The 25,685-nt window shown below is 33.1% G+C and overlaps 15 non-coding genes across 15 annotated transcripts; 12 read left to right on the plus strand and 3 right to left on the minus strand.

The window, feature by feature from the left end:
* Nucleotides 1-195: 195 nt before the first annotated feature.
* TRNAT-CGU (transfer RNA threonine (anticodon CGU)) lies at nucleotides 196-269 on the minus strand. Its single transcript has one exon. It is a non-coding gene; the product is annotated as a tRNA-Thr (tRNA).
* A 2,619-nt stretch (nucleotides 270-2,888) lies between these two features.
* TRNAQ-UUG (transfer RNA glutamine (anticodon UUG)) lies at nucleotides 2,889-2,960 on the plus strand. Its single transcript has one exon. It is a non-coding gene; the product is annotated as a tRNA-Gln (tRNA).
* Nucleotides 2,961-4,551: 1,591 nt separating this feature from the next.
* TRNAQ-UUG (transfer RNA glutamine (anticodon UUG)) lies at nucleotides 4,552-4,623 on the plus strand. The gene has a single exon. It is a non-coding gene; the product is annotated as a tRNA-Gln (tRNA).
* Nucleotides 4,624-5,183: 560 nt separating this feature from the next.
* Nucleotides 5,184-5,257, minus strand: TRNAT-CGU (transfer RNA threonine (anticodon CGU)). Its single transcript has one exon. It is a non-coding gene; the product is annotated as a tRNA-Thr (tRNA).
* A 4,281-nt stretch (nucleotides 5,258-9,538) lies between these two features.
* Nucleotides 9,539-9,610, plus strand: TRNAQ-UUG (transfer RNA glutamine (anticodon UUG)). The gene has a single exon. It is a non-coding gene; the product is annotated as a tRNA-Gln (tRNA).
* Nucleotides 9,611-11,201: 1,591 nt separating this feature from the next.
* On the plus strand, nucleotides 11,202-11,273 carry TRNAQ-UUG (transfer RNA glutamine (anticodon UUG)). Its single transcript has one exon. It is a non-coding gene; the product is annotated as a tRNA-Gln (tRNA).
* Nucleotides 11,274-12,865: 1,592 nt separating this feature from the next.
* TRNAQ-UUG (transfer RNA glutamine (anticodon UUG)) lies at nucleotides 12,866-12,937 on the plus strand. The gene has a single exon. It is a non-coding gene; the product is annotated as a tRNA-Gln (tRNA).
* Nucleotides 12,938-14,528: 1,591 nt separating this feature from the next.
* TRNAQ-UUG (transfer RNA glutamine (anticodon UUG)) lies at nucleotides 14,529-14,600 on the plus strand. The gene has a single exon. It is a non-coding gene; the product is annotated as a tRNA-Gln (tRNA).
* Nucleotides 14,601-15,159: 559 nt separating this feature from the next.
* TRNAT-CGU (transfer RNA threonine (anticodon CGU)) lies at nucleotides 15,160-15,233 on the minus strand. Its single transcript has one exon. It is a non-coding gene; the product is annotated as a tRNA-Thr (tRNA).
* Nucleotides 15,234-16,188: 955 nt separating this feature from the next.
* On the plus strand, nucleotides 16,189-16,260 carry TRNAQ-UUG (transfer RNA glutamine (anticodon UUG)). Its single transcript has one exon. It is a non-coding gene; the product is annotated as a tRNA-Gln (tRNA).
* A 1,586-nt stretch (nucleotides 16,261-17,846) lies between these two features.
* Nucleotides 17,847-17,918, plus strand: TRNAQ-UUG (transfer RNA glutamine (anticodon UUG)). Its single transcript has one exon. It is a non-coding gene; the product is annotated as a tRNA-Gln (tRNA).
* Nucleotides 17,919-19,506: 1,588 nt separating this feature from the next.
* TRNAQ-UUG (transfer RNA glutamine (anticodon UUG)) lies at nucleotides 19,507-19,578 on the plus strand. The gene has a single exon. It is a non-coding gene; the product is annotated as a tRNA-Gln (tRNA).
* Nucleotides 19,579-21,167: 1,589 nt separating this feature from the next.
* On the plus strand, nucleotides 21,168-21,239 carry TRNAQ-UUG (transfer RNA glutamine (anticodon UUG)). The gene has a single exon. It is a non-coding gene; the product is annotated as a tRNA-Gln (tRNA).
* Nucleotides 21,240-22,830: 1,591 nt separating this feature from the next.
* TRNAQ-UUG (transfer RNA glutamine (anticodon UUG)) lies at nucleotides 22,831-22,902 on the plus strand. The gene has a single exon. It is a non-coding gene; the product is annotated as a tRNA-Gln (tRNA).
* Nucleotides 22,903-24,493: 1,591 nt separating this feature from the next.
* On the plus strand, nucleotides 24,494-24,565 carry TRNAQ-UUG (transfer RNA glutamine (anticodon UUG)). The gene has a single exon. It is a non-coding gene; the product is annotated as a tRNA-Gln (tRNA).
* The last annotated feature ends 1,120 nt before the right edge of the window (nucleotides 24,566-25,685 follow it).

The following is a 25,685-nucleotide window of genomic DNA, read 5'->3' on the forward strand; positions in this document are numbered from 1 at the left end:
ATGCCATATTGCTCGATTTGAGACAAAAGTCAATGAGCCATGTAGAGAAAAATCTTCATAAGCCAAAGGATGACACTCATGCTGGCTTCTGATATAGATTTGAAGAGATTTTGTGATATATGTGTCTATTATGTTTTCATGTATTCATGCTACACCGATGAGCTTATTCCATTCTTGTCCATCAAGAAAAGCAAGTAGCCAAAACAGGGATCGAACCCATGACCTTGGCATTACGAGTGCCACACTCTAACCAACTGAGCTAACTGTCCACAGATGTTTTAAGAAGCAAACACAAAACTGGCAAATGTACCTCAAAGCACAGAACATATTTTGTTTGCATAGCATTTAATTTTTCAAGGAACAGCTTAAGCCATAGAGTCACTTGAAGCATGGGTATCATAAAAATGCACCGATTTCTTTCCACATTGCAAAATAAAAAAATGATTAGATAGGACAACAACAAAGATTAATGCATCTAATAATAGTATAAAAATAGACAATTTAGACAAGGAGTAAATGCAATTCTAAGCAAAATCAATCTGATAAATCTAATGCACAATCTTTATTATCCATTTACAGATTGTTGATAAAGATAATCCCAGGATGTAATTCATTATGTGTTAAATTTAGTATGTTTTACCAAGTTGTGTATAAATAACTTTTAACACAAAAAATATATAATGGGGAAGTAGCTTAATGTGCCCTTTGGAAATAGAGAATGCTAGCACATTTTGGAATGCAAAGCTTAAGAAAATACAAACTTCAATCCATAGGAAAGCACTTTTTGTTCAGTCTACACTCTGTAATCATACTATAGCTTAATTTACAAATTGTGATGTCATAATCAGACTTAACTCACAAGACACTTTCATCCTTGGTCTATAAAAAAGGCAGTCCTCTGTTATAAAGCTTGAAACAATTGTAAGCGGCTGATATGCAAATATGACAATACAGAAAAACTGTCAATTCAATGCTAGGATAACATAAGGGGTGATGCTCCAACTGAAATTGGTCCTAGGCATTTGGGTTTCTAGTATTTATCTTCTCCTTAAAAATAGGTTACTTTTTATATATTATCATTGGTTTTAGACAAATATTCTACATTACACCTATTGCATCCCTGAGCTTATTAGAAACTTGAAATCATATATATAAAGTATTGAATTTCTTTTCTTTGCATTTAAAAGATGAGCTCAGTTCAGTGGAAGTCTTTGCTCAGTTGAGGGTTCCATGGTGTAATGGTTAGCACTCTGGACTTTGAGTCCAGTAATCCGAGTTTAAATATCGGTGGGACCTAATGTTGATTATTTCTCCTTTTGTTTAAAGCTCCATTTTCATTCAAAGTATGAGTATTGCAAATCTTCATTTACAATTCATATAAATTCCATCATTTTCAGTGGTGTCCGTTGTCTAAACTCATTTTTAAACTTTTCAAATCAGAAGTATGTCAAATATTTGGAAATAAGAAAAGATGCAATAAGAATGCAGAGATCCATTACTTGTGCTCTGGTGTTTAGAAATTCTCCATTTTAATTTTTTTTACTTCAGTGTGCACTAATGAGAGGGCAGAACGTATCTTCTTCTTCTAGTAACACCTAGTGCCCTCTATGTTTGAGCAGCAATATAATACCTGATTAATTTGCCCTTGCAAATCTTAGGTATACCATATTGCTCGATTTGAGACAAAAGTCAATGAGCCATGTAGAGAAAAATCTTCATCAGTTAAAAGGATGACACTCATGCTGGCTTCTGATATGGATTTGAAGAGATTTTGTGATATATGTGTCTATTATGTTTTCATGTATTCATGCCACACCGATGAGCTTATTCCATTCTTGTCCATCAAGAAAAGCAAGTAGCCAAAACAGGGATCGAACCCATGACCTTGGCATTACGAACTCTACGCTCTAACCAACTGAGCTAACTGGCCACAGATGTCACTAGAAGCAAACACAAAACTGTCAAATGTACCTCAAAGCACAGAACATATTTTGTTTGCATAGCATTTAATTTTTCAAGGAACAGCTTAAGCCATAGAGTCACTTGAAGCATGGGTATCATAAAAATGCACCAGTTTCTTTCCACATTGCAAAATAAAAAAAATGATTAGATAGGACAACAACAAAGATTAATGCATCTAATAATAGTATAAAAATAGACAATTTAGACAAGGAGTAAATGCAATTCTAAGCAAAATCAATCTGATAAATCTAATGCACAATCTTTCTTATCCATTTACAGATTGTTGATAAAGATAAACCCAGGATGTAATTCATTATGTGTTAAATTTAGTATGTTTTACCAAGTTGTGTATAAATAACTTTTAACACAAAAAAATATATAATGGGGAAGTAGCTTAATGTGCCCTTTGGAAATAGAGAATGCTAGCACATTTTGGAATGCAAAGCTTAAGAAAATACAAACTTCAATCCATAGGAAAGCACTTTTTGTTCAGTCTACACTCTGTAATCATAGTATAGCTTAATTTACAAATTGTGATGTCATAATCAGACTTAACTCACAAGAGACTTTCATCCTTGGCCTATAAAAAAAGGCAGTCCTCTGTTATAAAGCTTGAAACAATTGTAAGCGGCTGATATGCAAATATGACAATACAGAAAAACTGTCAATTCAATGCTAGGATAACATAAGGGGTGATGCTCCAACTGAAATTGGTCCTAGGCATTTGGGTTTCTAGTATTTATCTTCTCCTTAAAAATAGGTTACTTTTTATATATTATCATTGGTTTTAGACAAATATTCTACATAACACCTATTGCATCCCTGAGCTTATTAGAAACTTGAAATCATATATATAAAGTATTGAATTTCTTTTCTTTGCATTTAAAAGATGAGCTCAGTTCAGTGGAAGTTTTTGATCAGTTGAGGGTTCCATGGTGTAATGGTTAGCACTCTGGACTTTGAATCCAGTAATCAGAGTTCAAATCTCGGTGGGACCTAATGTTGATTATTTCTCCTTTTGTTTAAAGCTCCATTTTCATTGAAAGTATGAGTATTGCAAATCTTCATTTACAAAACATATAAATTCCATCATTTTCAGTGGTGTCCTTTGTCTAAACTCATTTTTAAACTTTTCAAATCAGAAGTATGTCAAATATTTGGAAATAAGAAAAGATGCAATAAGAATGCTGAGATCCATTACTTGTGCTCTGGTGTTTATAAATTCTCCATTTTATTTATTTTTTCTTCAGTGTGCACTAATGGGAGGGGAGAACGTATCTTCTTCTTCTAGTAACACCTAGTGCTCTCTATGTTTGAGCAGCAATATAATAACTGATTAATTTGCCCTTGCAAATCTTAGGTATGCCATATTGCTCGATTTGAGACAAAAGTCAATGAGCCATGTAGAGAAAAATCTTCATCAGCCAAAGGATGACACTCATGCTGGCTTCTGATATGGATTTGAAGAGATTTTGTGATATATGTGTCTATTATGTTTTCAAGTATTCATGCTACACCGATGAGCTTATTCCATTCTTGTCCATCAAGAAAAGCAAGTAGCCAATACAGGGATCGAACCCATGACCGTGGGATTACGAGCGCCACGCTCTAACCAACTGAGCTAACTGTCCACAGATGTTTTAAGAAGCAAACACAAAACTGGCAAATGTACCTCAAAGCACAGAACATATTTTGTTTGCATAGCATTTAATTTTTCAAGGAACAGCTTAAGCCATAGAGTCACTTGAAGCATGGGTATCATAAAAATGCACCAGTTTCTTTCCACATTGCAAAATAAAAAAAATGATTAGATAGGACAACAACAAAGATTAATGCATCTAATAATAGTATAAAAATAAACAATTTAGACAAGGAGTAAATGCAATTCTAAGCAAAATCAATCTGATAAATCTAATGCACAATCTTTCTTATCCATTTACAGATTGTTGATAAAGATAAACCCAGGATGTAATTCATTATGTGTTAAATTTAGTATGTTTTACCAAGTTGTGTATAAATAACTTTTAACACAAAAAAATATATAATGGGGAAGTAGCTTAATGTGCCCTTTGGAAATAGAGAATGCTAGCACATTTTGGAATGCAAAGCTTAAGAAAATACAAACTTCAATCCATAGGAAAGCACTTTTTGTTCAGTCTACACTCTGTAATCATACTATAGCTTAATTTACAAATTGTGATGTCATAATCAGACTTAACTCACAAGAGACTTTCATCCTTGGTCTATAAAAAAAGGCAGTCCTCTGTTATAAAGCTTGAAACAATTGTAAGCGGCTGATATGCAAATATGACAATACAGAAAAACTGTCAATTCAATGCTAGGATAACATAAGGGGTGATGCTCCAACTGAAATTGGTCCTAGGCATTTGGGTTTCTAGTATTTATCTTCTCCTTAAAAATAGGTTACTTTTTATATATTATCATTGGTTTTAGACAAATATTCTACATAACACCTATTGCATCCCTGAGCTTATTAGAAACTTGAAATCATATATATAAAGTATTGAATTTCTTTTCTTTGCATTTAAAAGATGAGCTCAGTTCAGTAGAAGTCTTTGATCAGTTGAGGGTTCCATGGTGTAATGGTTAGCACTCTGGACTTTGAATCCAGGAATCCGAGTTCAAATCTCGGTGGGACCTAATGTTGATTATTTCTTCGTTTGTTTAAAGCTCCATTTTCATTCAAAGTATGAGTATTGCAAATCTTCATTTACAATTCATATAAATTCCATCATTTTCAGTGGTGTCCTTTGTCTAAACTCATTTTTAAACTTTTCAAATCAGAAATATGTCAAATATTTGGAAATAAGAAAAGATGCAATAAGAATGCAGAGATCCATTACTTGTCCTCTAGTGTTTAGAAATTCTCCATTTTAATTTTTTTTTACTTCAGTGTGCACTAATGAGAGGGGAGAACGTATATTCTTCTTCTAGTAACACCTAGTGCCCACTATGTTTGAGCAGCAATATAATAACTGATTAATTTGCCCTTGCAAATCTTAGGTATGCCATATTGCTCGATTTGAGACAAAAGTCAATGAGCCATGTAGAGAAAAATCTTCATAAGCCAAAGGATGACACTCATGCTGGCTTCTGATATAGATTTGAAGAGATTTTGTGATATATGTGTCTATTATGTTTTCATGTATTCATGCTACACCGATGAGCTTATTCCATTCTTGTCCATCAAGAAAAGCAAGTAGCCAAAACAGGGATCGAACCCATGACCTTGGCATTACGAGTGCCACACTCTAACCAACTGAGCTAACTGTCCACAGATGTTTTAAGAAGCAAACACAAAACTGGCAAATGTACCTCAAAGCACAGAACATATTTTGTTTGCATAGCATTTAATTTTTCAAGGAACAGCTTAAGCCATAGAGTCACTTGAAGCATGGGTATCATAAAAATGCACCGATTTCTTTCCACATTGCAAAATGAAAAAATGATTAGATAGGACAACAACAAAGATTAATGCATCTAATAATAGTATAAAAATAGACAATTTAGACAAGGAGTAAATGCAATTCTAAGCAAAATCAATCTGATAAATCTAATGCACAATCTTTATTATCCATTTACAGATTGTTGATAAAGATAATCCCAGGATGTAATTCATTATGTGTTAAATTTAGTATGTTTTACCAAGTTGTGTATAAATTACTTTTAACACAAAAAATATATAATGGGGAAGTAGCTTAATGTGCCCTTTGGAAATAGAGAATGCTAGCACATTTTGGAATGCAAAGCTTAAGAAAATACAAACTTCAATCCATAGGAAAGCACTTTTTGTTCAGTCTACACTCTGTAATCATACTATAGCTTAATTTACAAATTGTGATGTCATAATCAGACTTAACTCACAAGACACTTTCATCCTTGGTCTATAAAAAAGGCAGTCCTCTGTTATAAAGCTTGAAACAATTGTAAGCGGCTGATATGCAAATATGACAATACAGAAAAACTGTCAATTCAATGCTAGGATAACATAAGGGGTGATGCTCCAACTGAAATTGGTCCTAGGCATTTGGGTTTCTAGTATTTATCTTCTCCTTAAAAATAGGTTACTTTTTATATATTATCATTGGTTTTAGACAAATATTCTACATTACACCTATTGCATCCCTGAGCTTATTAGAAACTTGAAATCATATATATAAAGTATTGAATTTCTTTTCTTTGCATTTAAAAGATGAGCTCAGTTCAGTGGAAGTCTTTGCTCAGTTGAGGGTTCCATGGTGTAATGGTTAGCACTCTGGACTTTGAGTCCAGTAATCCGAGTTCAAATATCGGTGGGACCTAATGTTGATTATTTCTCCTTTTGTTTAAAGCTCCATTTTCATTCAAAGTATGAGTATTGCAAATCTTCATTTACAATTCATATAAATTCCATCATTTTCAGTGGTGTCCTTTGTCTAAACTCATTTTTAAACTTTTCAAATCAGAAGTATGTCAAATATTTGGAAATAAGAAAAGATGCAATAAGAATGCAGAGATCCATTACTTGTGCTCTGGTGTTTAGAAATTCTCCATTTTAATTTTTTTTACTTCAGTGTGCACTAATGAGAGGGCAGAACGTATCTTCTTCTTCTAGTAACACCTAGTGCCCTCTATGTTTGAGCAGCAATATAATACCTGATTAATTTGCCCTTGCAAATCTTAGGTATACCATATTGCTCGATTTGAGACAAAAGTCAATGAGCCATGTAGAGAAAAATCTTCATCAGTTAAAAGGATGACACTCATGCTGGCTTCTGATATGGATTTGAAGAGATTTTGTGATATATGTGTCTATTATGTTTTCATGTATTCATGCCACACCGATGAGCTTATTCCATTCTTGTCCATCAAGAAAAGCAAGTAGCCAAAACAGGGATCGAACCCATGACCTTGGCATTACAAACGCTACGCTCTAACCAACTGAGCTAACTGGCCACAGATGTTACTAGAAGCAAACACAAAACTGTCAAATGTACCTCAAAGCACAGAACATATTTTGTTTGCATAGCATTTAATTTTTCAAGGAACAGCTTAAGCCATAGAGTCACTTGAAGCATGGGTATCATAAAAATGCACCAGTTTCTTTCCACATTGCAAAATAAAAAAAATGATTAGATAGGACAACAACAAAGATTAATGCATCTAATAATAGTTTAAAAATAGACAATTTAGACAAGGAGTAAATGCAATTCTAAGCAAAATCAATCAGATAAATCTAATGCACAATCTTTATTATCCATTTACAGATTGTTGATAAAGATAATCCCAGGATGTAATTCATTATGTGTTAAATTTAGTATGTTTTACCAAGTTGTGTATAAATAACTTTTAACACAAAAAATATATAATGGGGAAGTAGCTTAATGTGCCCTTTGGAAATAGAGAATGCTAGCACATTTTGGAATGCAAAGCTTAAGAAAATACAAACTTCAATCCATAGGAAAGCACTTTTTGTTCAGTCTACACTCTGTAATCATACTATAGCTTAATTTACAAATTGTGATGTCATAATCAGACTTAACTCACAAGACACTTTCATCCTTGGTCTATAAAAAAGGCAGTCCTCTGTTATAAAGCTTGAAACAATTGTAAGCGGCTGATATGCAAATATGACAATACAGAAAAACTGTCAATTCAATGCTAGGATAACATAAGGGGTGATGCTCCAACTGAAATTGGTCCTAGGCATTTGGGTTTCTAGTATTTATCTTCTCCTTAAAAATAGGTTACTTTTTATATATTATCATTGGTTTTAGACAAATATTCTACATAACACCTATTGCATCCCTGAGCTTATTAGAAACTTGAAATCATATATATAAAGTATTGAATTTCTTTTCTTTGCATTTAAAAGATGAGCTCAGTTCAGTGGAAGTCTTTGCTCAGTTGAGGGTTCCATGGTGTAATGGTTAGCACTCTGGACTTTGAGTCCAGTAATCCGAGTTCAAATCTCAGTGGGACCTAATGTTGATTATTTCTCCTTTTGTTTAAAGCTCCATTTTCATTCAAAGTATGAGTATTGCAAATCTTCATTTACAATTCATATAAATTCCATCATTTTCAGTGGTGTCCTTTGTCTAAACTCATTTTTAAACTTTTCAAATCAGAAGTATGTCAAATATTTGGAAATAAGAAAAGATGCAATAAGAATGCAGAGATCCATTACTTGTGCTCTGGTGTTTAGAAATTCTCCATTTTAATTTTTTTTACTTCAGTGTGCACTAATGAGAGGGGAGAACGTATCTTCTTCTTCTAGTAACACCTAGTGCCCTCTATGTTTGAGCAGCAATATAATACCTGATTAATTTGCCCTTGCAAATCTTAGGTATACCATATTGCTCGATTTGAGACAAAAGTCAATGAGCCATGTAGAGAAAAATCTTCATCAGTAAAAAGGATGACACTCATGCTGGCTTCTGAAATGGATTTGAAGAGATTTTGTGATATATGTGTCTATTATGTTTTCATGTATTCATGCCACACCGATGAGCTTATTCCATTCTTGTCCATCAAGAAAAGCAAGTAGCCAAAACAGGGATCGAACCCATGACCTTGGCATTACGAACTCTACGCTCTAACCAACTGAGCTAACTGGCCACAGATGTTACTAGAAGCAAACACAAAACTGTCAAATGTACCTCAAAGCACAGAACATATTTTGTTTGCATAGCATTTAATTTTTCAAGGAACAGCTTAAGCCATAGAGTCACTTGAAGCATGGGTATCATAAAAATGCACCAGTTTCTTTCCACATTGCAAAATAAAAAAAATGATTAGATAGGACAACAACAAAGATTAATGCATCTAATAATAGTATAAAAATAGACAATTTAGACAAGGAGTAAATGCAATTCTAAGCAAAATCAATCTGATAAATCTAATGCACAATCTTTCTTATCCATTTACAGATTGTTGATAAAGATAAACCCAGGATGTAATTCATTATGTGTTAAATTTAGTATGTTTTACCAAGTTGTGTATAAATAACTTTTAACACAAAAAAATATATAATGGGGAAGTAGCTTAATGTGCCCTTTGGAAATAGAGAATGCTAGCACATTTTGGAATGCAAAGCTTAAGAAAATACAAACTTCAATCCATAGGAAAGCACTTTTTGTTCAGTCTACACTCTGTAATCATACTATAGCTTAATTTACAAATTGTGATGTCATAATCAGACTTAACTCACAAGAGACTTTCATCCTTGGCCTATAAAAAAAGGCAGTCCTCTGTTATAAAGCTTGAAACAATTGTAAGCGGCTGATATGCAAATATGACAATACAGAAAAACTGTCAATTCAATGCTAGGATAACATAAGGGGTGATGCTCCAACTGAAATTGGTCCTAGGCATTTGGGTTTCTAGTAATTATCTTCTCCTTAAAAATAGGTTACTTTTTATATATTATCATTGGTTTTAGACAAATATTCTACATAACACCTATTACATCCCTGAGCTTATTAGAAACTTGAAATCATATATATAAAGTATTGAATTTCTTTTCTTTGCATTTAAAAGATGAGCTCAGTTCAGTGGAAGTCTTTGATCAGTTGAGGGTTCCATGGTGTAATGGTTAGCACTCTGGACTTTGAATCCAGTAATCCGAGTTCAAATCTCGGTGGGACCTAATGTTGATTATTTCTCATTTTGTTTAAAGCTCCATTTTCATTGAAAGTATGAGTATTGCAAATCTTCATTTACAAAACATATAAATTCCATCATTTTCAGTGGTGTCCTTTGTCTAAACTCATTTTTAAACTTTTCAAATCAGAAGTATGTCAAATATTTGGAAATAAGAAAAGATGCAATAAGAATGCTGAGATCCATTACTTGTGCTCTGGTGTTTATAAATTCTCCATTTTATTTATTTTTTCTTCAGTGTGCACTAATGGGAGGGGAGAACGTATCTTCTTCTTCTAGTAACACCTAGTGCTCTCTATGTTTGAGCAGCAATATAATAACTGATTAATTTGCCCTTGCAAATCTTAGGTATGCCATATTGCTCGATTTGAGACAAAAGTCAATGAGCCATGTAGAGAAAAATCTTCATCAGCCAAAGGATGACACTCATGCTGGCTTCTGATATGGATTTGAAGAGATTTTGTGATATATGTGTCTATTATGTTTTCAAGTATTCATGCTACACCGATGAGCTTATTCCATTCTTGTCCATCAAGAAAAGCAAGTAGCCAATACAGGGATCGAACCCATGACCGTGGGATTACGAGCGCCACGCTCTAACCAACTGAGCTAACTGTCCACAGATGTTTTAAGAAGCAAACACAAAACTGGCAAATGTACCTCAAAGCACAGAACATATTTTGTTTGCATAGCATTTAATTTTTCAAGGAACAGCTTAAGCCATAGAGTCACTTGAAGCATGGGTATCATAAAAATGCACCAGTTTCTTTCCACATTGCAAAGTAAAAAAAATGATTAGATAGGACAACAACAAAGATTAATGCATCTAATAATAGTATAAAAATAAACAATTTAGACAAGGAGTAAATGCAATTCTAAGCAAAATCAATCTGATAAATCTAATGCACCATCTTTCTTATCCATTTACAGATTGTTGATAAAGATAAACCCAGGATGTAATTCATTATGTGTTAAATTTAGTATGTTTTACCAAGTTGTGTATAAATAACTTTTAACACAAAAAAATATATAATGGGGAAGTAGCTTAATGTGCCCTTTGGAAATAGAGAATGCTAGCACATTTTGGAATGCAAAGCTTAAGAAAATACAAACTTCAATCCATAGGAAAGCACTTTTTGTTCAGTCTACACTCTGTAATCATACTATAGCTTAATTTACAAATTGTGATGTCATAATCAGACTTAACTCACAAGAGACTTTCATCCTTGGTCTATAAAAAAAGGCAGTCCTCTGTTATAAAGCTTGAAACAATTGTAAGCGGCTGATATGCAAATATGACAATACAGAAAAACTGTCAATTCAATGCTAGGATAACATAAGGGGTGATGCTCCAACTGAAATTGGTCCTAGGCATTTGGGTTTCTAGTATTTATCTTCTCCTTAAAAATAGGTTACTTTTTATATATTATCATTGGTTTTAGACAAATATTCTACATAACACCTATTGCATCCCTGAGCTTATTAGAAACTTGAAATCATATATATAAAGTATTGAATTTCTTTTCTTTGCATTTAAAAGATGAGCTCAGTTCAGTAGAAGTCTTTGATCAGTTGAGGGTTCCATGGTGTAATGGTTAGCACTCTGGACTTTGAATCCAGTAATCCGAGTTCAAATCTTGGTGGGACCTAATGTTGATTATTTCTTCTTTTGTTTAAAGCTCCATTTTCATTCAAAGTATGAGTATTGCAAATCTTCATTTACAATTCATATAAATTCCATCATTTTCAGTGGTGTCCTTTGTCTAAACTCATTTTTAAACTTTTCAAATCAGAAGTATGTCAAATATTTGGAAATAAGAAAAGATGCAATAAGAATGCAGAGATCCATTACTTGTGCTCTGGTGTTTAGAAATTCTCCATTTTAATTTTTTTTACTTCAGTGTGCACTAATGAGAGGGGAGAACGTATCTTCTTCTTCTAGTAACACCTAGTGCCCTCTATGTTTGAGCAGCAATATAATACCTGATTAATTTGCCCTTGCAAATCTTAGGTATACCATATTGCTCGATTTGAGACAAAAGTCAATGAGCCATGTAGAGAAAAATCTTCATCAGTAAAAAGGATGACACTCATGCTGGCTTCTGAAATGGATTTGAAGAGATTTTGTGATATATGTGTCTATTATGTTTTCATGTATTCATGCCACACCGATGAGCTTATTCCATTCTTGTCCATCAAGAAAAGCAAGTAGCCAAAACAGGGATCGAACCCATGACCTTGGCATTACGAACTCTACGCTCTAACCAACTGAGCTAACTGGCCACAGATGTTACTAGAAGCAAACACAAAACTGTCAAATGTACCTCAAAGCACAGAACATATTTTGTTTGCATAGCATTTAATTTTTCAAGGAACAGCTTAAGCCATAGAGTCACTTGAAGCATGGGTATCATAAAAATGCACCAGTTTCTTTCCACATTGCAAAATAAAAAAAATGATTAGATAGGACAACAACAAAGATTAATGCATCTAATAATAGTATAAAAATAGACAATTTAGACAAGGAGTAAATGCAATTCTAAGCAAAATCAATCTGATAAATCTAATGCACAATCTTTCTTATCCATTTACAGATTGTTGATAAAGATAAACCCAGGATGTAATTCATTATGTGTTAAATTTAGTATGTTTTACCAAGTTGTGTATAAATAACTTTTAACACAAAAAAATATATAATGGGGAAGTAGCTTAATGTGCCCTTTGGAAATAGAGAATGCTAGCACATTTTGGAATGCAAAGCTTAAGAAAATACAAACTTCAATCCATAGGAAAGCACTTTTTGTTCAGTCTACACTCTGTAATCATACTATAGCTTAATTTACAAATTGTGATGTCATAATCAGACTTAACTCACAAGAGACTTTCATCCTTGGCCTATAAAAAAAGGCAGTCCTCTGTTATAAAGCTTGAAACAATTGTAAGCGGCTGATATGCAAATATGACAATACAGAAAAACTGTCAATTCAATGCTAGGATAACATAAGGGGTGATGCTCCAACTGAAATTGGTCCTAGGCATTTGGGTTTCTAGTAATTATCTTCTCCTTAAAAATAGGTTACTTTTTATATATTATCATTGGTTTTAGACAAATATTCTACATAACACCTATTACATCCCTGAGCTTATTAGAAACTTGAAATCATATATATAAAGTATTGAATTTCTTTTCTTTGCATTTAAAAGATGAGCTCAGTTCAGTGGAAGTCTTTGATCAGTTGAGGGTTCCATGGTGTAATGGTTAGCACTCTGGACTTTGAATCCAGTAATCCGAGTTCAAATCTCGGTGGGACCTAATGTTGATTATTTCTCATTTTGTTTAAAGCTCCATTTTCATTGAAAGTATGAGTATTGCAAATCTTCATTTACAAAACATATAAATTCCATCATTTTCAGTGGTGTCCTTTGTCTAAACTCATTTTTAAACTTTTCAAATCAGAAGTATGTCAAATATTTGGAAATAAGAAAAGATGCAATAAGAATGCTGAGATCCATTACTTGTGCTCTGGTGTTTATAAATTCTCCATTTTATTTATTTTTTCTTCAGTGTGCACTAATGGGAGGGGAGAACGTATCTTCTTCTTCTAGTAACACCTAGTGCTCTCTATGTTTGAGCAGCAATATAATAACTGATTAATTTGCCCTTGCAAATCTTAGGTATGCCATATTGCTCGATTTGAGACAAAAGTCAATGAGCCATGTAGAGAAAAATCTTCATCAGCCAAAGGATGACACTCATGCTGGCTTCTGATATGGATTTGAAGAGATTTTGTGATATATGTGTCTATTATGTTTTCAAGTATTCATGCTACACCGATGAGCTTATTCCATTCTTGTCCATCAAGAAAAGCAAGTAGCCAATACAGGGATCGAACCCATGACCGTGGGATTACGAGCGCCACGCTCTAACCAACTGAGCTAACTGTCCACAGATGTTTTAAGAAGCAAACACAAAACTGGCAAATGTACCTCAAAGCACAGAACATATTTTGTTTGCATAGCATTTAATTTTTCAAGGAACAGCTTAAGCCATAGAGTCACTTGAAGCATGGGTATCATAAAAATGCACCAGTTTCTTTCCACATTGCAAAGTAAAAAAAATGATTAGATAGGACAACAACAAAGATTAATGCATCTAATAATAGTATAAAAATAAACAATTTAGACAAGGAGTAAATGCAATTCTAAGCAAAATCAATCTGATAAATCTAATGCACCATCTTTCTTATCCATTTACAGATTGTTGATAAAGATAAACCCAGGATGTAATTCATTATGTGTTAAATTTAGTATGTTTTACCAAGTTGTGTATAAATAACTTTTAACACAAAAAAATATATAATGGGGAAGTAGCTTAATGTGCCCTTTGGAAATAGAGAATGCTAGCACATTTTGGAATGCAAAGCTTAAGAAAATACAAACTTCAATCCATAGGAAAGCACTTTTTGTTCAGTCTACACTCTGTAATCATACTATAGCTTAATTTACAAATTGTGATGTCATAATCAGACTTAACTCACAAGAGACTTTCATCCTTGGTCTATAAAAAAAGGCAGTCCTCTGTTATAAAGCTTGAAACAATTGTAAGCGGCTGATATGCAAATATGACAATACAGAAAAACTGTCAATTCAATGCTAGGATAACATAAGGGGTGATGCTCCAACTGAAATTGGTCCTAGGCATTTGGGTTTCTAGTATTTATCTTCTCCTTAAAAATAGGTTACTTTTTATATATTATCATTGGTTTTAGACAAATATTCTACATAACACCTATTGCATCCCTGAGCTTATTAGAAACTTGAAATCATATATATAAAGTATTGAATTTCTTTTCTTTGCATTTAAAAGATGAGCTCAGTTCAGTAGAAGTCTTTGATCAGTTGAGGGTTCCATGGTGTAATGGTTAGCACTCTGGACTTTGAATCCAGTAATCCGAGTTCAAATCTTGGTGGGACCTAATGTTGATTATTTCTTCTTTTGTTTAAAGCTCCATTTTCATTCAAAGTATGAGTATTGCAAATCTTCATTTACAATTCATATAAATTCCATCATTTTCAGTGGTGTCCTTTGTCTAAACTCATTTTTAAACTTTTCAAATCAGAAATATGTCAAATATTTGGAAATAAGAAAAGATGCAATAAGAATGCAGAGATCCATTACTTGTCCTCTAGTGTTTAGAAATTCTCCATTTTAATTTTTTTTACTTCAGTGTGCACTAATGAGAGGGGAGAACGTATATTCTTCTTCTAGTAACACCTAGTGCCCACTATGTTTGAGCAGCAATATAATAACTGATTAATTTGCCCTTGCAAATCTTAGGTATGCCATATTGCTCGATTTGAGACAAAAGTCAATGAGCCATGTAGAGAAAAATCTTCATCAGCCAAAGGATGACACTCATGCTGGCTTCTGATATAGATTTGAAGAGATTTTGTGATATATGTGTCTATTATGTTTTCATGTATTCATGCTACACCGATGAGCTTATTCCATTCTTATCCATCAAGAAAAGCAAGTAGCCAAAACAGGGATCGAACCCATGACCTTGGCATTACGAGTGCCACACTCTAACCAACTGAGCTAACTGTCCACAGATGTTTTAAGAAGCAAACACAAAACTGGCAAATGTACCTCAAAGCACAGAACATATTTTGTTTGCATAGCATTTAATTTTTCAAGGAACAGCTTAAGCCATAGAGTCACTTGAAGCATGGGTATCATAAAAATGCACCGATTTCTTTCCACATTGCAAAATAAAAAAATGATTAGATAGGACAACAACAAAGATTAATGCATCTAATAATAGTATACAAATAGACAATTTAGACAAGGAGTAAATGCAATTCTAAGCAAAATCAATCTGATAAATCTAATGCACAATCTTTATTATCCATTTACAGATTGTTGATAAAGATAATCCCAGGATGTAATTCATTATGTGTTAAATTTAGTATGTTTTACCAAGTTGTGTATAAATAACTTTTAACACAAAAAATATATAATGGGGAAGTAGCTTAATGTGCCCTTTGGAAATAGAGAATGCTAGCACATTTTGGAATGCAAAGCTTAAGAAAATACAAACTTCAATCCATAGGAAAGCACTTTTTGTTCAGTCTACACTCTGTAATCATACTATAGCTTAATTTACAAATTGTGATGTCATAATCAGACTTAACTCACAAGACACTTTCATCCTTGGTCTATAAAAAAGGCAGTCCTCTGTTATAAAGCTTGAAACAATTGTAAGCGGCTGATATGCAAATATGACAATACAGAAAAACTGTCAATTCAATGCTAGGATAACATAAGGGGTGATGCTCCAACTGAAATTGGTCCTAGGCATTTGGGTTTCTAGTATTTATCTTCTCCTTAAAAATAGGTTACTTTTTATATATTATCATTGGTTTTAGACAAATATTCTACATAACACCTATTGCATCCCTGAGCTTATTAGAAACTTGAAATCATATATATAAAGTATTTAATTTCTTTTCTTTGCATTTAAAAGATGAGCTCAGTTCAGTAGAAGTCTTTGATCAGTTGAGGGTTCCATGGTGTAATGGTTAGCACTCTGGACTTTGAATCCAGTAATCCGAGTTCAAATCTCGGTGGGACCTAATGTTGATTATTTCTCCTTTTGTTTAAAGCTCCATTTTCATTGAAAGTATGAGTATTGCAAATCTTCATTTACAAAACATATAAATTCCATCATTTTCAGTGGTGTCCTTTGTCTAAACTCATTTTTAAACTTTTCAAATCAGAAGTATGTCAAATATTTGGAAATAAGAAAAGATGCAATAAGAATGCTGAGATCCATTACTTGTGCTCTGGTGTTTATAAATTCTCCATTTTATTTATTTTTTCTTCAGTGTGCACTAATGGGAGGGGAGAACGTATCTTCTTCTTCTAGTAACACCTAGTGCTCTCTATGTTTGAGCAGCAATATAATAACTGATTAATTCGCCCTTGCAAATCTTAGGTATGCCATATTGCTTGATTTGAGACAAAAGTCAATGAGCCATGTAGAGAAAAATCTTCATCAGCCAAAGGATGACACTCATGCTGGCTTCTGATATGGATTTGAAGAGATTTTGTGATATATGTGTCTATTATGTTTTCAAGTATTCATGCTACACCGATGAGCTTATTCCATTCTTGTCCATCAAGAAAAGCAAGTAGCCAATACAGGGATCGAACCCATGACCGTGGGATTACGAGCACCACACTCTAACCAACTGAGCTAACTGTCCACAGATGTTTTAAGAAGCAAACACAAAACTGGCAAATGTACCTCAAAGCACAGAACATATTTTGTTTGCATAGCATTTAATTTTTCAAGGAACAGCTTAAGCCATAGAGTCACTTGAAGCATGGGTATCATAAAAATGCACCGGTTTCTTTCCACATTGCAAAATAAAAAAAATGATTAGATAGGACAACAACAAAGATTAATGCATCTAATAATAGTATAAAAATAAACAATTTAGACAAGGAGTAAATGCAATTCTAAGCAAAATCAATCTGATAAATCTAATGCACAATCTTTCTTATCCATTTACAGATTGTTGATAAAGATAAACCCAGGATGTAATTCATTATGTGTTAAATTTAGTATGTTTTACCAAGTTGTGTATAAATAACTTTTAACACAAAAAAATATATAATGGGGAAGTAGCTTAATGTGCCCTTTGGAAATAGAGAATGCTAGCACATTTTGGAATGCAAAGCTTAAGAAAATACAAACTTCAATCCATAGGAAAGCACTTTTTGTTCAGTCTACACTCTGTAATCATACTATAGCTTAATTTACAAATTGTGATGTCATAATCAGACTTAACTCACAAGAGACTTTCATCCTTGGTCTATAAAAAAAGGCAGTCCTCTGTTATAAAGCTTGAAACAATTGTAAGCGGCTGATATGCAAATATGACAATACAGAAAAACTGTCAATTCAATGCTAGGATAACATAAGGGGTGATGCGCCAACTGAAATTGGTCCTACGCATTTGGGTTTCTAGTATTTATCTTCTCCTTAAAAATAGGTTACTTTTTATATATTATCATTGGTTTTAGACAAATATTCTACATAACACCTATTGCATCCCTGAGCTTATTAGAAACTTGAAATCATATATATAAAGTATTGAATTTCTTTTCTTTGCATTTAAAAGATGAGCTCAGTAGAAGTGTTTGATCAGTTGAGGGTTCCATGGTGTAATGGTTAGCACTCTGGACTTTGAATCCAGTAATCCGAGTTCAAATCTCGGTGGGACCTAATGTTGATTATTTCTTCTTTTGTTTAAAGCTCCATTTTCATTCAAAGTATGAGTATTGCAAATCTTCATTTACAATTCATATAAATTCCATCATTTTCAGTGGTGTCCTTTGTCTAAACTCATTTTTAAACTTTTCAAATCAGAAATATGTCAAATATTTGGAAATAAGAAAAGATGCTATAAGAATGCAGAGATCCATTACTTGTCCTCTAGTGTTTAGAAATTCTCCATTTTAATTTTTTTTACTTCAGTGTGCACTAATGAGAGGGGAGAACGTATATTCTTCTTCTAGTAACACCTAGTGCCCACTATGTTTGAGCAGCAATATAATAACTGATTAATTTGCCCTTGCAAATCTTAGGTATGCCATATTGCTCGATTTGAGACAAAAGTCAATGAGCCATGTAGAGAAAAATCTTCATCAGCCAAAGGATGACACTCATGCTGGCTTCTGATATGGATTTGAATAGATTTTGTGATATATGTGTCTATTATATTTTCAAGTATTCATGCTACACCGATGAGCTTATTCCATTCTTGTCCATCAAGAAAAGCAAGTAGCCAAAACAGGGATCTAACCCATGACCTTGGCATTACGAGTGCCACACTCTAACCAACTGAGCTAACTGTCCACAGATGTTTTAAGAAGCAAACACAAAACTGGCAAATGTACCTCAAAGCACAGAACATATTTTATTTGCATAGCATTTAATTTTTCAAGGAACAGCTTAAGCCATAGAGTCACTTGAAGCATGGGTATCATAAAAATGCACCGATTTCTTTCCACATTGCAAAATAAAAAAATGATTAGATAGGACAACAACAAAGATTAATGCATCTAATAATAGTATAAAAATAGACAATTTAGACAAGGAGTAAATGCAATTCTAAGCAAAATCAATCTGATAAATCTAATGCACAATCTTTCTTATCCATTTACAGATTGTTGATAAAGATAATCCCAGGATGTAATTCATTATGTGTTAAATTTAGTATGTTTTACCAAGTTGTGTATAAATAACTTTTAACACAAAAAATATATAATGGGGAAGTAGCTTAATGTGCCCTTTGGAAATAGAGAATGCTAGCACATTTTGGAATGCAAAGCTTAAGAAAATACAAACTTCAATCCATAGGAAAGCACTTTTTGTTTAGTCTACACTCTGTAATCATACTATAGCTTAATTTACAAATTGTGATGTCATAATCAGACTTAACTCACAAGAGACTTTCATCCTTGGTCTATAAAAAAGGCAGTCCTCTGTTATAAAGCTTGAAACAATTGTAAGTGGATGATAGGCAAATATGACAATACAGAAAAACTGTCAATTCAATGCTAGGATAACATAAGGGGTGATGCTCCAACTGAAATTGGTCCTAGGCATTTGGGTTTCTAGTATTTATCTTCTCCTTAAAAATAGGTTACTTTTTATATATTATCATTGGTTTTAGACAAATATTCTACATAACACCTATTGCATCCCTGAGCTTATTAGAAACTTGAAATCATATATATAAAGTATTGAATTTATTTTCTTTGCATTTAAAAGATGAGCTCAGTTCAGTGGAAGTCTTTGCTCAGTTGAGGGTTCCATGGTGTAATGGTTAGCACTCTGGACTTTGAATCCAGTAATCTGAGTTCAAATCTCGGTGGGACCTAATGTTGATTATTTCTCCTTTTGTTTAAAGCTACATTTTCATTCAAAGTATGAGTATTGCAAATCTTCATTTACAATTCATATAAATTCCATCATTTTCAGTGGTGTCCTTTGTCTAAACTCATTTTTAAACTTTTCAAATCAGAAGTATGTCAAATATTTGGAAATAAGAAAAGATGCAATAAGAATGCAAAGATCCATTACTTGTGCTCTGGTGTTTAGAAATTCTCCATTTTAATTTTTTTTACTTCAGTGTGCACTAATGAGAGGGGAGAACATATCTTCTTCTTCTAGTAACACCTAGTGCCCTCTATGTTTGAGCAGCAATATAATAACTGATTAATTTGCCCTTGCAAATCTTAGGTATGCCATATTGCTCGATTTGAGACAAAAGTCAATGAGCCATGTAGAGAAAAATCTTCATCAGCCAAAGGATGACACTCATGCTGGCTTCTGATATGGATTTGAAGAGATTTTGTGATATATGTGTCTATTATGTTTTCAAGTATTCATGCTACACCGATGAGCTTATTCCATTCTTGTCCATCAAGAAAAGCAAGTAGCCAATACAGGGATCGAACCCATGACCGTGGGATTACGAGCGCCACACTCTAACCACCTGAGCGAACTGTCCACAGATGTTTTAAGAAGCAAACACAAAACTGGCAAATGTACCTCAAAGCACAGAACATATTTTGTTTGCATAGCATTTAATTTTTCAAGGAACAGCTTAAGCCATAGAGTCACTTGTAGCATGGGTATCATAAAAATGCACCAGTTTCTTTCCACATTGCAAAATAAAAAAATGATTAGATAGGACAACAACAAAGATTAATGCATCTAATAATAGTATAAAAATAGACAATTTAGACAAGGAGTAAATGCAATTCTAAGCAAAATCAATCTGATAAATCTAATACACAATCTTTATTATCCATTTACAGATTGTTGATAAAGATAATCCCAGGATGTAATTCATTATGTGTTAAATTTAGTATGTTTTACCAAGTTGTGTATAAATAACTTTTAACACAAAAAATATATAATGGGGAATTAGCTTAACATGCCCATTGGAAATAGAGAATGCTAGCACATTTTGGAATGCAAAGCTTAAGAAAATACAAACTTCAATCCATAGGAAAGCACTTTTTGTTCAGTCTACACTCTGTAATCATACTATTGCTTAATTTACAAATTGTGATGTCATAATCAGACTTAACTCACAAGAGACTTTCATCCTTGGTCTATAAAAAAAGGCAGTCCTCTGTTATAAAGCTTGAAACAATTGTAAGCGGCTGATATGCAAATATGACAATACAGAAAAACTGTCAATTCAATGCTAGGATAACATAAGGGGTGATGCTCCAACTGAAATTGGTCCTAGGCATTTGGGTTTCTAGTATTTATCTTCTCCTTAAAAATAGGTTACTTTTTATATATTATCATTGGTTTTAGACAAATATTCTACATAACACCTATTGCATCCCTGAGCTTATTAGAAACTTGAAATCATATATATAAAGTATTGAATTTCTTTTCTTTGCATTTAAAAGATGAGCTCAGTTCAGTGGAAGTCTTTGCTCAGTTGAGGGTTCCATGGTGTAATGGTTAGCACTCTGGATTTTGAATCCAATAATCCGAGTTCAAATCTCGGTGGGACCTAATGTTGATTATTTCTCCTTTTGTTTAAAGCTCCATTTTCATTCAAAGTATGAGTATTGCAAATCTTCATTTACAATTCATATAAATTCCATCATTTTCAGTGGTGTCTTTTGTCTAAACTCATTTTTAAACTTTTCAAATCAGAAGTATGTCAAATATTTGGAAATAAGAAAAGATGCAATAAGAATGCTGAGATCCATTACTTGTGCTCTGGTGTTTATAAATTCTCCATTTTATTTATTTTTTCTTCAGTGTGCACTAATGGGAGGGGAGAACGTATCTTCTTCTTCTAGTAACACCTAGTGCTCTCTATGTTTGAGCAGCAATATAATAACTGATTAATTTGCCCTTGCAAATCTTAGGTATGCCATATTGCTTGATTTGAGACAAAAGTCAATGAGCCATGTAGAGAAAAATCTTCATCAGCCAAAGGATGACACTCATGCTGGCTTCTGATATGGATTTGAAGAGATTTTGTGATATATGTGTCTATTATGTTTTCAAGTATTCATGCTACACCGATGAGCTTATTCCATTCTTGTCCATCAAGAAAAGCAAGTAGCCAATACATGGATCGAACCCATGACCGTGGGATTACGAGCGCCACGCTCTAACCAACTGAGCTAACTGTCCACAGATATTTTAAGAAGCAAACACAAAACTGGCAAATGTACCTCAAAGCACAGAACATATTTTGTTTGCATAGCATTTAATTTTTCAAGGAACAGCTTAAGCCATAGAGTCACTTGAAGCATGGGTATCATAAAAATGCACCGGTTTCTTTCCACATTGCAAAATAAAAAAAATGATTAGATAGGACAACAACAAAGATTAATGCATCTAATAATAGTATAAAAATAAACAATTTAGACAAGGAGTAAATGCAATTCTAAGCAAAATCAATCTGATAAATCTAATGCACAATCTTTCTTATCCATTTACAGATTGTTGATAAAGATAAACCCAGGATGTAATTCATTATGTGTTAAATTTAGTATGTTTTACCAAGTTGTGTATAAATAACTTTTAACACAAAAAAATATATAATGGGGAAGTAGCTTAATGTGCCCTTTGGAAATAGAGAATGCTAGCACATTTTGGAATGCAAAGCTTAAGAAAATACAAACTTCAATCCATAGGAAAGCACTTTTTGTTCAGTCTACACTCTGTAATCATACTATAGCTTAATTTACAAATTGTGATGTCATAATCAGACTTAACTCACAAGAGACTTTCATCCTTGGTCTATAAAAAAAGGCAGTCCTCTGTTATAAAGCTTGAAACAATTGTAAGCGGCTGATATGCAAATATGACAATACAGAAAAACTGTCAATTCAATGCTAGGATAACATAAGGGGTGATGCTCCAACTGAAATTGGTCCTAGGCATTTGGGTTTCTAGTATTTATCTTCTCCTTAAAAATAGGTTACTTTTTATATATTATCATTGGTTTTAGACAAATATTCTACATAACACCTATTGCATCCCTGAGCTTATTAGAAACTTGAAATCATATATATAAAGTATTGAATTTCTTTTCTTTGCATTTAAAAGATGAGCTCAGTTCAGTGGAAGTCTTTGCTCAGTTGAGGGTTCCATGGTGTAATGGTTAGCACTCTGGATTTTGAATCCAATAATCCGAGTTCAAATCTCGGTGGGACCTAATGTTGATTATTTCTCCTTTTGTTTAAAGCTCCATTTTCATTCAAAGTATGAGTATTGCAAATCTTCATTTACAATTCATATAAATTCCATCATTTTCAGTGGTGTCTTTTGTCTAAACTCATTTTTAAACTTTTCAAATCAGAAGTATGTCAAATATTTGGAAATAAGAAAAGATGCAATAAGAATGCTGAGATCCATTACTTGTGCTCTGGTGTTTATAAATTCTCCATTTTATTTATTTTTTCTTCAGTGTGCACTAATGGGAGGGGAGAACGTATCTTCTTCTTCTAGTAACACCTAGTGCTCTCTATGTTTGAGCAGCAATATAATAACTGATTAATTTGCCCTTGCAAATCTTAGGTATGCCATATTGCTTGATTTGAGACAAAAGTCAATGAGCCATGTAGAGAAAAATCTTCATCAGCCAAAGGATGACACTCATGCTGGCTTCTGATATGGATTTGAAGAGATTTTGTGATATATGTGTCTATTATGTTTTCAAGTATTCATGCTACACCGATGAGCTTATTCCATTCTTGTCCATCAAGAAAAGCAAGTAGCCAATACAGGGATCGAACCCATGACCGTGGGATTACGAGCGCCACGCTCTAACCAACTGAGCTAACTGTCCACAGATGTTTTAAGAAGCAAACACAAAACTGGCAAATGTACCTCAAAGCACAGAACATATTTTGTTTGCATAGCATTTAATTTTTCAAGGAACAGCTTAAGCCATAGAGTCACTTGAAGCATGGGTATCATAAAAATGCACCAGTTTCTTTCCACATTGCAAAATAAAAAAAATGATTAGATAGGACAACAACAAAGATTAATGCATCTAATAATAGTATAAAAATAAACAATTTAGACAAGGAGTAAATGCAATTCTAAGCAAAATCAATCTGATAAATCTAATGCACAATCTTTCTTATCCATTTACAGATTGTTGATAAAGATAAACCCAGGATGTAATTCATTATGTGTTAAATTTAGTATGTTTTACCAAGTTGTGTATAAATAACTTTTAACACAAAAAAATATATAATGGGGAAGTAGCTTAATGTGCCCTTTGGAAATAGAGAATGCTAGCACATTTTGGAATGCAAAGCTTAAGAAAATACAAACTTCAATCCATAGGAAAGCACTTTTTGTTCAGTCTACACTCTGTAATCATACTATAGCTTAATTTACAAATTGTGATGTCATAATCAGACTTAACTCACAAGAGACTTTCATCCTTGGTCTATAAAAAAAGGCAGTCCTCTGTTATAAAGCTTGAAACAATTGTAAGCGGCTGATATGCAAATATGACAATACAGAAAAACTGTCAATTCAATGCTAGGATAACATAAGGGGTGATGCGCCAACTGAAATTGGTCCTAGGCATTTGGGTTTCTAGTATTTATCTTCTCCTTAAAAATAGGTTACTTTTTATATATTATCATTGGTTTTAGACAAATATTCTACATAACACCTATTGCATCCCTGAGCTTATTAGAAACTTGAAATCATATATATAAAGTATTGAATTTATTTTCTTTGCATTTAAAAGATGAGCTCAGTTCAGTGGAAGTCTTTGCTCAGTTGAGGGTTCCATGGTGTAATGGTTAGCACTCTGGACTTTGAATCCAGTAATCTGAGTTCAAATCTCGGTGGGACCTAATGTTGATTATTTCTCCTTTTGTTTAAAGCTACATTTTCATTCAAAGTATGAGTATTGCAAATCTTCATTTACAATTCATATAAATTCCATCATTTTCAGTGGTGTCCTTTGTCTAAACTCATTTTTAAACTTTTCAAATCAGAAGTATGTCAAATATTTGGAAATAAGAAAAGATGCAATAAGAATGCAAAGATCCATTACTTGTGCTCTGGTGTTTAGAAATTCTCCATTTTAATTTTTTTTACTTCAGTGTGCACTAATGAGAGGGGAGAACATATCTTCTTCTTCTAGTAACACCTAGTGCCCTCTATGTTTGAGCAGCAATATAATAACTGATTAATTTGCCCTTGCAAATCTTAGGTATGCCATATTGCTCGATTTGAGACAAAAGTCAATGAGCCATGTAGAGAAAAATCTTCATCAGCCAAAGGATGACACTCATGCTGGCTTCTGATATGGATTTGAAGAGATTTTGTGATATATGTGTCTATTATGTTTTCAAGTATTCATGCTACACCGATGAGCTTATTCCATTCTTGTCCATCAAGAAAAGCAAGTAGCCAATACAGGGATCGAACCCATGACCGTGGGATTACGAGCGCCACACTCTAACCAACTGAGCGAACTGTCCACAGATGTTTTAAGAAGCAAACACAAAACTGGCAAATGTACCTCAAAGCACAGAACATATTTTGTTTGCATAGCATTTAATTTTTCAAGGAACAGCTTAAGCCATAGAGTCACTTGAAGCATGGGTATCATAAAAATGCACCAGTTTCTTTCCACATTGCAAAATAAAAAAATGATTAGATAGGACAACAACAAAGATTAATGCATCTAATAATAGTATAAAAATAGACAATTTAGACAAGGAGTAAATGCAATTCTAAGCAAAATCAATCTGATAAATCTAATACACAATCTTTATTATCCATTTACAGATTGTTGATAAAGATAATCCCAGGATGTAATTCATTATGTGTTAAATTTAGTATGTTTTACCAAGTTGTGTATAAATAACTTTTAACACAAAAAATATATAATGGGGAATTAGCTTAACATGCCCATTGGAAATAGAGAATGCTAGCACATTTTGGAATGCAAAGCTTAAGAAAATA

The sequence above is a fragment of the Pseudophryne corroboree genome, chromosome 11 (assembly GCF_028390025.1).
Source record: "Pseudophryne corroboree isolate aPseCor3 chromosome 11, aPseCor3.hap2, whole genome shotgun sequence".
In the NCBI taxonomy this organism is placed as follows: Eukaryota; Metazoa; Chordata; class Amphibia; order Anura; family Myobatrachidae; genus Pseudophryne; species Pseudophryne corroboree.